The sequence below is a fragment of the Labeo rohita genome, chromosome 7 (genome assembly GCF_022985175.1).
Source record: "Labeo rohita strain BAU-BD-2019 chromosome 7, IGBB_LRoh.1.0, whole genome shotgun sequence".
Lineage (NCBI taxonomy): Eukaryota > Metazoa > Chordata > Actinopteri > Cypriniformes > Cyprinidae > Labeo > Labeo rohita.
Window position 1 is genome coordinate 41,629,894 of NC_066875.1, and position 13,558 is coordinate 41,643,451.

Genomic DNA, 13,558 nt, shown 5'->3' on the forward strand with positions numbered 1-13,558 from the left:
ATAAAGGTCCTTTAAAAGGTTCTTCACAGTGATGTCATCTTTCGCCACAAAGAACCTTTTGTGAAACAGAAAGGTTCTTCAGATCTTAAAGGTTCTTTATGGAAGCATTTAGACAAAAAAAAGGTTTGTCTGTGGCCTTGTGAAGCTCCTTTATTTTTAAGAGTGTATATTTCTGTCACAGTTTCTTCAAGTTAAAACAAACTTTTACTTTGACAGGTTGCTGCAAAGACCTTTAAGTTTCTGTTTGTATATGATATGATGATAGTTTTTCTCAAAAGAAATGGTGAAATGCTCATGAAGTGGCTCTCAGAGCAGAGATGATGTTTATGTGTTCATGTAGTCATATATTGAGGCGGCAGATGCTAAAAACACCACAAGCGTAATGCGTGCTTCAGTATGTGTGTAGTTTCGAAACCGCGCATCTGCACCATTCATGCACAGAGACACGCAGATCATGGTTTGTATTTAAACAGTATTTTGGCAGCTTAATATTCACAGACACCAGTCTATATCGTATTTTGATTTAAGTGTACTGACTTACATTTGATGTATTCGTCCCAAATTGGGCAAATTTCAATGACTACACAGTACGTTAAATTCCACTTTTACGCTTAAAGAAAGTTTGAAGAAAACAAAACAAAAGGATAAAATGATACAGTAGAAATGAAAGGAAAAAGAAAATAGACAGAGGCCTCAGTGTTGGAGCCATCAGCTTGTGTTAAGTGGATTGTGACGGGAGCCAGATGGACTTTGATTCCCTCAGGTGATTTTTCCGGTAAGTTCTCAATAACACGGAATGACAGGGGACAGAGGGTGCACATCCCCTCTCGTGTCATCCTCATTCTCCTGCTATTTTCAAAATCGTGGCCGTGACAGGACTTTTAGCCGCAGCTGTAATACGTAGCCGTGGAGGGCAGCCGAGCACAAAACTGGTGCTTGTTGTCATGAGCTGTGGTCACTGGAGTTTGTTACATTAGCCTGTCAGGGGTGAGAGGCTAACAGACCGCTGTTACTTTAAAGACTTGATACAGCTGGAATATAACAGTCTGTGTATGATTAAAGATGATCACGAGCAAGCAGGTCGGCCTTCCAGCATGACAACAGATCATCTAGATTGAGAAAGGAAAGAGAATAGAGTCAACAGATAAGAATTAATGTTTATTCTTAGGTAACACTGCCATTTGTGTCTTTGTGACGTACACTGCAAAAACCAAAATGAAATAATGTTTCTGTATATTTTTTTTTTTTTTAATACATATATATTAACAAGCTTACTTTACTTACTCTATTGGCAGGTCTTTATATATATATATATATATATATAATTTTTTAAAAGGAATAGTTCACCCAAAAATTAAAATATGCTAAAATTTACTTACCTTCAAGCCATCCAAGATGAGCTTGTTATTCATTTGAACAGTTTTGGAAAAATTTAGCATTACACCAATTGCTCACCAATAGTTCCTCTGCAGTGAATGGGTGCCGTCAGAATGAGAGTCCAAACAGCTGGTAAAAGCATCTACAAGTAATCTACACAATATTTTCTATTTTAAACCATTGCTTCTTGCTAAAAGTACAAATCCTCTATCTATAACATTTCCTCCTTTAGTGAAAAAGTCATCTGTGTCTGAATCAGGAGAGAAATATGCACAAGCACTGTTGACAAGCAGAAAGAGTCCAAAACCGTTGTAAACAAATATGTAGGTGGATTTTTATGTGAGAAGACAACAGGGGATAGACTTTTTCACTGGAGCTTCCTCATTATTATAGATTATGGACTCATATTTTGGCCTGAAGCGATGGTTTGAGGTTAACCCTTTAACTGTCACTGTCCCCTCTGTGGGACGCCTAAGTTTACTTCACCATATTACAAATAAATTCTAATCTAATCATGACAAACTATACATCGTTGGAAAGGTCTAAGACTCCTAAATAGATATTTTACCATATTTGTGTGTAACAAATTATGTAGGAAAAGTAATCGATTAATATATGTCAATCTACATCATAACATGAGTTCTGACCTGTCACAAAAGACTTTCTTTGTCGCCTTTTTCCCTATCACGTCTTAGAAATCATAAGAAATTATATATCAGTTCAAAACTTAAAATCTCAAAATTCATCTTTTGAAAGGCATTTTAAAATCAGACATTGCATTACCACGGAAAATGTACATTAAAATCATATTACAAAATGTTTTCATTCTTGAATTATAAAAATTTAAGTCTGGATAGTGCATTTTGAGTGACAGTTAAAGGTTTAAGATACCTCAGTTATAGATTTGCTTTTTTACAAATACACAGCATTTCACTTCGCAAAATGTTAATTGATGGATTGGAGTTGTGTTTATTACTTTGTTATTTTCTGGTGCTACTTGAGCTTACAATCCATTAATTCTCTGAATGATGTGGGTTGGACTAATTAGTGAAGACAGGTGATGCAAGCTTTTAAAGCCTCAGCTTTTATCATTCTGGTCTTAGCATGAGAGTGAAAATGTGTGAGATGTTGTTGGAGGCAGGACTGAATGAGTGTGCCCTCTGAAGGAGTTTGAATTTTAAAAGCGTGTCTTAAAAAAAGATAAATAGTAGGATAAACAGATGAATCTTTTGGGTTTTGTCTCAAGACAAAATGGGAGAAATAGTTCCCTTTTATTCTCTTGGGTTTTAGTTTTCTTTTGAGAACTGTCCATGAGATCTGTCTGGGGCATTTATCATGAACTTTTTGTTTTGTAGTTGTTGGCTTTGAAGCTGAATAAATGCATCATGTACAGGTGAAGTTTTACATGCAGGAAGTGTAAGAAAAGAGCATCATCAGGGGCCAAACAATCTATGAAATACAGAACTGAAGGCTCCCTGTGTGGATAACAACAGGCATGGAGAACTCAAGCTATGTTTACTAAAGACCGATAGAGCACTCAGCTAACAGCAGGCTATGGTCTGAACACCTGTGATGTGGACAGAACTGACAATACTTCTTGTTTTATTTGCTGATGGAAAGAAATGCCAAACAGAGCAGTACATTTAAAGCCCATCAGTGGTGCAAAATCATATTCAAAAACATTAATGAAACAGATAAGCCACAACATCAAACCCCACAAGGGTTTACAAAATCTGGAGTTAGTGAGCGAAGTGCAGGGGGTTCATGAGTTGGAGAAAACCTAATAATGATTTAAATGTTGTTAATTTAAAAAATCTAAATAAAAAAGTGAAATGCTTCATTTGGTTCATCTGTCATGAGACTGTTCAGGAACTGCGAAAAAGCAATTATTAATATTTAATATAATAATTTTAAATATCAGGGATACTTTACGTAAATATTTTAGGCTTACAGATTGAGCTAACAAAATGTTTGAGAAAATGTTTGCCTATTAAAAGGAGTAAAACTTTTTTTTTTTGAGAAACTAAATTCCAAAAATGTCTTAAAACATGAAGTAATGTGTTTATTGCTTGAAAACTATCAATGGATAATATTGCTGTATTTGGAAAAGGCATGGAAATAAATACTGTGTAACAGAATATGAATAGAATCTTCATTTTCATTTTTTTTTTTAAATTAAATGACAAATGTTAGCAGTTCAGTTTGAAACGCATTCAAATCTCACGACTTTGTCAGACTGAATTCTCATGGGTTGTTGAGTCAACTTAAATTAATTTACTAGGCTGCCTTAAAATTTTAAGTTTAGTCAACTCAAATAAGTTTAGTCAACTTGAAATGTTAAGTTGTACTAAGTGACAACTTAGATATTTGAGTTGGCTAAACAAAAAAAAATGTTTGTTAAACTTAGAAAGCTGGGCTTGTTATCCAGCTGCTTTAATATTTTAAGTTGAATCAACTTTTTTGTGTTGACTGAACTTAAAATTTTAAGTTAGCCTAGTAACAAATTGTTTTTTACAGTGTTTCAAGAATTGATATCTGGCATACAAATGGTTATTCAGCATCAGTGTCTGTAAAAGTTTTTTTTTAAATGCTAAATTAATAATCCATGCCAAGTTGAAATGTCATAGATATTCATTGATCAAAGATGTGGGTACCATCTGGTCCACAGGTGAGACACTTCTGTCCTAAAAAACATTTCGCATTTTAACACCAGAACCTGTGAGCGTTTTCCAGAGCAGCATTGGCAGCTCGACCCTCTGCCTTTGAACATGCTTCTCCACTGTAGTTATTTTTGTGCCATGGTCTTGTTCTTTCCTTTCATTCCACGGTTCATTCTGTTGTCATTGTTCATCCCTTGGGTTCTGAATGGGTAGCATATGGAAAAAGGTCTCTGTTTTTGTTTCGAATCTGAGCTCAAAGTCAGGACCATTTGGTGATCTCACCACATGTCCACCACACGTAGCACCCCAGTACCACCAACATTATTCGCTCATGGGTAAAATGAGTTTGGCACAGAATTTAAATGCATTTGTTTTGCAAAAATGTTTCCTAGATTTTAATTTCTTATTTTCAAATGCAACACTGATTTTTTAAAACCATATGCAGATTGCTATATTTGCAGACTGTGTTGCTTGTATTCTGAGTCCAAGTCTTGTCCAGCTTTACCGCACAGAGCAAAAATAACCAGAGAGAGTAGTGCAAATGACCCTTAAAATCCAAAGTCAGTCCTGCTATGCTAGTTAAGACACTTCTTTCTCAGCTGGGATCGTTTACAACCGCATTTGGGATCATTTGAAGCCACATTTAAACTGCATTTTGGAAGTTCAAAATCGGGGCACCATAACAGTCCATTATATGAAGAAAAATGCTAAAATGTTTTTCTCAACAATTTCTTTACGACTGAAGAAAGAAAGACATGAACATCTTGAATGACAAGGGGGTGAGTACATTATCTGTGAAACTTTGTTTTGGAAGTGGACTTCTCCTTTAACCTCTCTTTGCATACATGCATATGGGCTCTAGGTGGCAGTGTTGTCATGCTGGCAGCTTGCTCATCTTGCCTGGATCTGTTCACAGTGCTTCCAGTTCTCTCACCATCAGCCTAATGAAGTGAATTCTACAGTGTGGCTGAAACTGATGGCTCTATCCCCTCTGTCACTAGCAATTTGTACCTGGCTTTCTGAAAGCATGAACACTGATATCTACAGTACTTTTGTGTATTATCATATATAGACCTTATAAAAATTTGTATGTACACCCTTTGCCTAGGCATACTGCATACTTGGATTATTAAAAGAATATATTTTGGATTTAAAATTAAAATTCTGCAAGCTTTGTACATATAGAATGATTGTGTTATTTCAAAATGAGCTTAATTGTGTGTTCATGCACTCATGTGCACATTTACACATTTATGAAGCTCAAGAGAGATAATGAACAAGCCAGAGAGTGAGACTGAGACTGTGTGAAATAAAGAGAGATTGTACTGTTATAATGGTTGCGTGCAAAGGGTTTCATTCTTCCTAAAAAAGTGGCATGAAGGAGAAAAAAACAAAAAAAAACAAAGAGCAAAATAAATGAGGCAAAACACATGACAGACAACTGTGAGACAGGCACAATTAGAGTCATTATTGAGGCAGCAGAGATCAGAGAGGTGCAGCATGGATGTCCTGCTGGGCTCTGGCACGCTGGCTCAAGAAGGTCATGGTCACTTCAGTAAAGGTATGCTGAACCTTCTCCTGATCATCCCAACTTAACTTAGTTCAGTCTTTCTACTGAAAGCTGCGCAAAATCAAATCTGACCTTGGGAGTTGTAGTCCACGCTGGTTTGGAGGCAGTTCTCCATATCTGTCTGTTTTTCTTTCTCTAATAACACAATGAATGGAAGGACACATGAAATTCGTAATTCAGAAATTCGTACTATGTGCATTATTATGGATAAACTAAAAAAAAAAAAAATCCATTAAAAAGGCTCAGTGGACAATTTGAGCTGACAAAGTGCGTATTTTAATTTGTTTGATTACTTATTAGAGATATTATTATTTTTGCTCATACTTAATGAAATAAAAATGAGAGTTTTGTGGCTCTTAACTCATATTTGGTAGCTTTTGGGTCATCCATACATTGCAAAAAAAAAAAAAAAAAAAGTTAGTTGTTTCAACTTAAAATAATTTGTTACCCCGACTTAATTTTTTTTTAGTTCAGTCAACTAAAACATTCCAGTTGGCACTTAAATTAACATTAAGTTAACTTAAAATTTCAAGTTGACAAAAAAAAAATAAGTCAGTGGGGTAACAAATTATTTTAAGATAAAACAACTTTTTGAAATGTTGAAATTTGTTGATTCAACTTAAAATGATTTGTTACCCAGCTACCTTAAAATTTCTTCAAAAGTAAAAGTTCTTCAACTCAAAAATAGTTTAGTCAACTTGAAATGTTAAGTTGTACTAAGTGACAACTTAGATATTCGAGTTCATTCAACTTAAAAATTTAAGGCAGCTGGGTAAAAAGCCCAGCTTTTAAATTTAACAAACCAAATTGTTTGTTTAGTCAACTCAAATATCTAAGTTTTCACTTATTACAACTTAACATTTCAAATTGAGTGAACTTATTTGAGTTGACTGAACTTAAAATGTTAAGGCTGCAGGGTAACAAATTATTTTTGTCAACAAATTATCTAAGTTGACTCAACAAATTGTTTAAAATATTGTTTAAATTGTTTGAATTGTTTAAAACATTTTTGTTGTTGTTTTTTACAGTGTATACTCAAACAATTAACAACTCAAACAAAGAATAGAAATCTTAAAATCCTGATTTTTTTTTTCACAAAAATATGAAGCAGCACAACTGTTTTTAACACTGATAATAATAAGAAATATTTTTTGAGCATCAAATCAGCATATTAGAATAATTTCTGAAGGATCATGTGACACTGAAGACTGGAGTAATGGTGTTGAAAATCAGCTTTGCATCACAGGAATAAATTACATTTTTAAATATATATAAACAAAAAACTGTTATTTGGAAGTGTAATAATATTTCACAATATTACTATTTTTAATGTATTTTTGATCAAGTAAATGCAACCTTTAAGCACACACACATACACACACACAAATCTTACTGAGCCCATTCTTTTGAATAGTAGTGTATGCATTTAAAATTGTAACATTTTCTATGAAAACTGACTGAAAATATTTGTGACTGTAGTATTCACATGTATATTCAGATTTGCAATTAGGAAATCATTAACAAAAGTGTAATAAAAGTTATTTAAAAAAAAAGTTCTAAGCCTTAAGCAGTAAACTTTTAAACTTGAAACGTTACCTTGTGTGGAAAAAAGAAGAGTTAAGTAATTTTCACTTGTTGCAATAACCATATTTTTAACTGCAAACAGTTGCCTGTAACTTGCAATGTTTCTCAGGTGACATCAGTTTGCTGCGGTTTGTCTCCATTGCATCCCTCTCCCTCTCTCTCTACAGACGCACAGTCTCTCCTGAATTCGACCCGCACGACTCCCACGTTTAGATATGCTCTGGAATCTTCTGCTCGAGCGAGTGGACTAATGCATCTCCGTGGAAACGCTCGCTTGCAGATTGATCAGGCATTACAATATCTGCTCTCACCACCATCACAGTCAGAGAGCCAAAGATTCGACTCATCTCAAGCACGGGGAAAATTGGCAGTGAAGAGCGTCTTAAGTTAGCGTCAATGTTCGAGAGTCATTTCAGTAGACAAACGTCCCTATTCTGTATTCAAATAAGGGTTGAATTGCAATTCCCAACTCATTTAGTTCATGTCAGAAGCACAATACTTAAGCATAAATACAGGGCTAAGTGTGTTATTACAAACAGATATCCTCGGGACAGTGGAAAACTGACCTCAAATATAAAAAATATTGGAAGTGGAGGGAGGTTTGAATAATGTCCACCCAAAATCACCAGCAATCAATGTACTGCAGATATTCAGAGAGGAATTACAAACACACAGGCCAGAAGCATGTTGGAGTGCGTCTCCCATTCTGGCCTCCAGGGCTGTTTATGGAAATGCAGAATTTAATAAGCTCTTCTCGACACCTTGTCACTGACGTGTGTGTGTGTGTGTGTGTGTGTGTACGTGCATTAGCGACGCTCTGTTGAGTAAGTCCATTATGACAGAATGGAGTGACCTGAGTGTGCACTGTCTGCATTCTTTGAATACTACAGAATTATTTGCATTTCTCCCGAGTTCTGTAACACCATGTGACTGTACACTCAGAAAAAAAGGTAAAAGAGCTGTCACTGAGGTGGTACCCTTTCAAAAAGTACTAACGTGTACCATTTAGATACTAATATGTACACTTTAAGTAGTAATATATACATTTTAAGGTACCAATATGCACCTTTAGGAGTAAATTAGATACAAAGGTGTAGCTTTTAAAAGGATAACACTTACTAATATATATCTTTACGTTAGCTTTAACAAATTAACCAATGCTCATGGCAATTTGTTAACATTTTTCAAATTGGTGGTTAATTCTTCTGAATCTTATTTGTACGTTTTCATACAATCTGCTTATGTCTCAGTGATGGTTATGTTTAAGGGTCTTTAGGTTTTTTTCTAAAAACATTTTTTCATGATTCACACATTATATGAATTCATATAAAATTGGCATCTCGTAAATAGGTATAGTTTCCTGTGAGATCAGGTTGAAATTGACCAAAACATTCCCCCTCGTTTTATACTTGCAATGATTTTATGCTGCCATTTTGGCCAGGGCTTTTATGTGAAAAGAAAGAAAGAAAGAAAGAAAGAAAGAAAGAAAGAAAGAAAAAAAAAATCCCACTGAAAATCAGAGAAATATGAATAAATGGAAATATTTAACAATTTATAGAGAATCTGTCTAGACATTTGAATAAAATTGACACATCTCCAGCAGGGATATTATAGTTAACTACAGTAACTATACTTATAAATAAATAATAAAAAAATAATAAAATAAAATAAAACAAAATAATAAAATTAAATTAAATTAAATTAAATTAAATAAATGTGATGGAAAATGGAAAATATTTAACAAGTAAAAGTAAAAAAATATATATCATTTATAGAAACACTGTTTGGACATCTCCAGCAAGGCTATTATAGTTAGCTACAGACTCAAGTAAAGTAAACTAAACAAAACTTAAATAAAATAAAAGACAAAAGACAACAAAATTACTAAAACTTTAAAATTAAAATGAAAAATATTTAATAGGTAAAAGTTAAAAAATACAATTTATAGAAACACATCTCCAGCAGGGTTATTATAATCAACTACAAACATATTCAAATAAAATAAAATAAAATAAAAATAGCAAAAACACAACAAAATTATTTAATATCTTTAATTAAAATGTAAATAGAAAATACAAAAATAAAAACTAATTTAAAATATATGATTGTATAATAATAGTCTAAAATAACACTGATGTCCAGAAGTAAATCGGTCAGCTGGATTAAACCCTGATGACTGTTTTCATTTACATGATCATACAATCTGTTTGTTGTAATTACAGCTAAATATTCAGTTCTCTGTTCCTGTCCATCTCTTGGCTCATTCCATACTCAAACCCATCTGCCTTTCACTGTGCCGCCACATCCGAACCCGAGCAGACCCAGAATCCACGGATCATCCCCAGCGGCTCTCATTTCAATGGGCTTTACTGGGGCCCACCAGGCTTTTGGAAGATTGATGATCAGTCAGTAAGCTGCCACAGCACCAGATTTGCAGAAGGTCTGGATTCACTGGTCTGGTAAAGGAAGGGCAGGAATAGCTGGGAAATTTGGCATCGCTTTAGCCTTTATTCACTGGCTGGGCCAGCAGTGTTGGAAAGACAGTCATGCGTGTCGGCCCAAACAACTGCTGCCAAAGAGAACCAGATGATGATTTTATTTCTGGGAAAACAGTACCTTTTGACCAGGTTTTGTTATAGTGCTATGAATCAGCTGTTTATGTATTCAGTAAAAATCACATTAAAGTTTAATTGTTATTATTATGACAATGGGAATTCAAATGTTCCTTTTATTTATTAAGTTGGCTTGGGAAAGCCAACTTACTGATCTACTATTTCTTCTTCTTCTGAGACAAAAATTAAACACTATCTTCTCCTAAAGCTTTCAAGCTACAACAACCAAATTCAGGTCAGACCTTCAGACTGGTCTGATTTGGTGTGCCATATCTTTTCTTACTGATCCGACTTACGTAAGTAATTTGCGTAAACCATTAAAACTCCTATAGACTCCTATATTTCATTGAGGGAGTGAAAACTTCTGTTCAATGAGACTTATGGTATATTTAAGCTGTGTATTGCTATAGCAAAGCTTAACAACTCTGAAACAACAACAACAAAAAATCTAGCTAAAACCAGCCTAAGCACCCAAACTAGTGGTTTTGGCCACTTTTTATCTGGTGCAGGCTGGTCTTAGCTGGTCAATACCAACCAAGCTTAAACCAGCAATTTTCAGCTCAAACCAGCTAAGACTTATCTACCAGCCTATGCCGGGGTTTTTTCTTTTTTTTTTTTACTGAATCAACAGTTTTTACCCGGTTTTAGCTGGCTGTTAAGTTTTTACCTGCTGAAAAACAGCTAAAACCAGCATAAGCTAGTTGGTTGGTTTTAGTTGGTCATCCAGCCTGGTCTTAGCTGGTCAGCAAGCTAGTTTTAGAAAGGTTCAGATGGGTTTTAGAAGACCACTTCCTTAGCTGGTCAGACCGGGAGACCAGCTAAGACCAGCCAACCAGCTTAGGGTTTTTTCAGCAGGGTTTTTGCTAAATTAACTTTTTACTAGTTTTTCTTGGTTTTAACAGGTTTTTAGTTACATTTTTTCATTTATGTTATCAATATGTTAAATCACACTAAAACATGCAAAATGCTAATCATGTTAACAACATGCTAGAAACTTGATAATCATATTAACAATATGTTAGCAACATGCTAAACATGCTAAAATTTTGCTAATCATGTTACAACATGCGAGCAACATACTAATCATGTTAGAAACATGCTAACAACATGATAATCATGTTAAAACATGCTAGCAACATGCTTATCCCCAGATAGCACATGTACATCTGCAAGATGTCTGTTAAAGATCTCTTGATCTGGAAAACATCTGCTGTGTACAAACATCTGACAGATGTCTGTAAGATGTCAGTTTAGTTACATTCTAAATTAACATCTTAAAGACATCTAATAGACATATATTTGCCATCTGATAGGAAACGTCTTACAGACCTATTGCAGATGAGCAAACACTCTAAAAAAATAAATCTTCCAGATGTAAATGCAGACGGTAATCACATTAGAAACATGCTAATCATGTTAATAACATGCTAGTAATGTGCTAAATCATGCTAGCAATGAATTATCCACATCTCTCTAAATATCTATCTAAAGTTAAAGCTTTTACAGCTGCTTCAAACTTTAAGGCTAGGCTTTCTCAAGCCAGCTTTAAAGTTTGTTCTCAGACTTTGCTCATCTAGTTTATACAGTAGTCAAAATTTGAAGTGGAAAAAAAATCATCAAAGTTGTCCAAAGACAAGGTTTAGATCCACCTCAAATGTTGACTACTATATTTATATATTCATATGACCTTTTCAAATTTATTGTTGCACCATCCAAAGAAACCAATTTCATCTTCACAGCAAATCACAATAGATTTCATTCATTTTGAAAGACAAAACTTCTATTGAAATGTGTAATGCAAACTGCAGTCAAAAAAAAACAAAAAAGCTTTTAAAATGCACACTATTCTGTCTCTGATCTCTTGGACCTAAAAGGCTGTTAAGTGTTCTGTCAAAGTAATGTCATCACATCATGACATACCAGCGACAACAACATTCTCTCATTTGAGGCTTCGAAAAAAAAAAAAAAAAACACTGTCTGTCAGATGACTGACAGTAAAGCTGTGGGTGGCAGGTATGGTTTCAATACATCTTAAATAATAATTGGATAGGATGTAACATTTAAGTCTCTGTATTGGTAATATCAGTTTAGCAGCTAAATATCTGGGCTAGCAATCCAAAGTGGGTCGAGTTGGAAAGTGTTTGTCCATTCAATATAACTATTATGCTCAGCAAGAGAGTTTTTGGAATAGACAACTAATGGCAAGTGGCCAGATAGATAGAGTTCAGCCAGAATGGCTACCATTGTGATTTCTCCAGTGTTGACGCGCTGTCAAAACCTTGCCAGTATTATCTGTACTGATCCTCTCTAAAAAAACGAGGTTATCATGACTTAATTTTGTGAACCTCTACGCAAAGAAAAGTGGTGGAAATTTAGTTATGTTGGCATAATGTCTGACTCAACTAGAGTTCATTAAGAACAGTTGGTCCAGTTAGCTTATTTCAGGCTTTTTGAATTGTATAGATTTATTACATACATATTAAATGTCAGACATGACTGATTGTGATTGTGTACATAGCAGACCTCCTGGTTCATGAGTTAGAGACACAGGTGGTGTTAACCTGGTTCCTCAAACTTCTCAAGCCGATGAGTCAGTGCAGTCCTCGCCATTGTCTCTGTGAAGGCGTATCAGTGCTCTGTGAGGCTTTTAAGCAAATTAAATCAATGACTGAACATCAAAGCTGTGTTAAATGTGCTAGAAGGTGCTTCTCTAATGCTGCCCTTAATTAAAGGCTGGATCGATGACCTTTTGTGAAAGGTCTGCTGGAGTCTGATAGCAGCTCCTCTCCATTAAAAGTTTAGTTTCACCAAGATTTTTCAACACTACTTTATTTCCTATAATCTTGACGGGACTTAATAAAATAACCACAAAAATGTAATAGCCATTGATTTGTGTCAAGTGTATATTTTTGCAATATTATTTGTCCAAAGACATTATGGAGAAGCAAAATATCAACAAAGAATATAAAACCAATTCTTGCACTACAGCAGTCAGACTGTGGTCCAGGACTAAGAGAACAAATAACAGAAACAAGAATGAGTGTACAGAGTCCTTTTGACTCTCGTTTCTCTAAAAATGCTTTCATTGAGCAGGAGCGCTTGTACGCAGACCCACAGGGGGTATGTGGGTCAGGACTGTCAGAATCAGCCTGCCTTTACGCAAACTGATGGGTCTTTTGCCCCTTTAAGCCCCCTTTTTCTTCCCACCTCTCCCCCTGCCTATCTCTGCAGGCCTTGGGGAAAATGTTCCTTTGGCCTCCATTAGGAGCGTACAGTGTTTCTCCTCGGCACTCTTGCCACTATTAGTCGAGGAGAGCGACAGTAATGGTGTCGAATGCCTGTGGCGTGAGGACACTTCCACACAGCTACGCAAACTCATGCCACAGACCTCAGAGCAGCTCAACGCTGCTGTTGTGCTCTTCTGAAGGAGGTTGCCTCAGGTCTGAGATCTGTGATGTTTAGGTCAGTCTGAGAAATACAAGAATGCCATTTGTTTGGCCATTAATAGCAATATTGTACCATAGTTTCAACCAAAATACCACAGTTATTAGAATAAACCAGCAGTTTTATATATGATCTACTTTCAACAGTTGGATGCTTTCGTATATACAACCCTTTCTATAAATGTAATGGCATTTCCTATTTGTACATGTGTGAACAAGAACCATTGTCAACATTTTTGAAAATAAAAAAAAGAAAAACAAAATAACAATATGACTGTTTTTAGTTGAGCAAGGTTGGAATGCACATGGAAA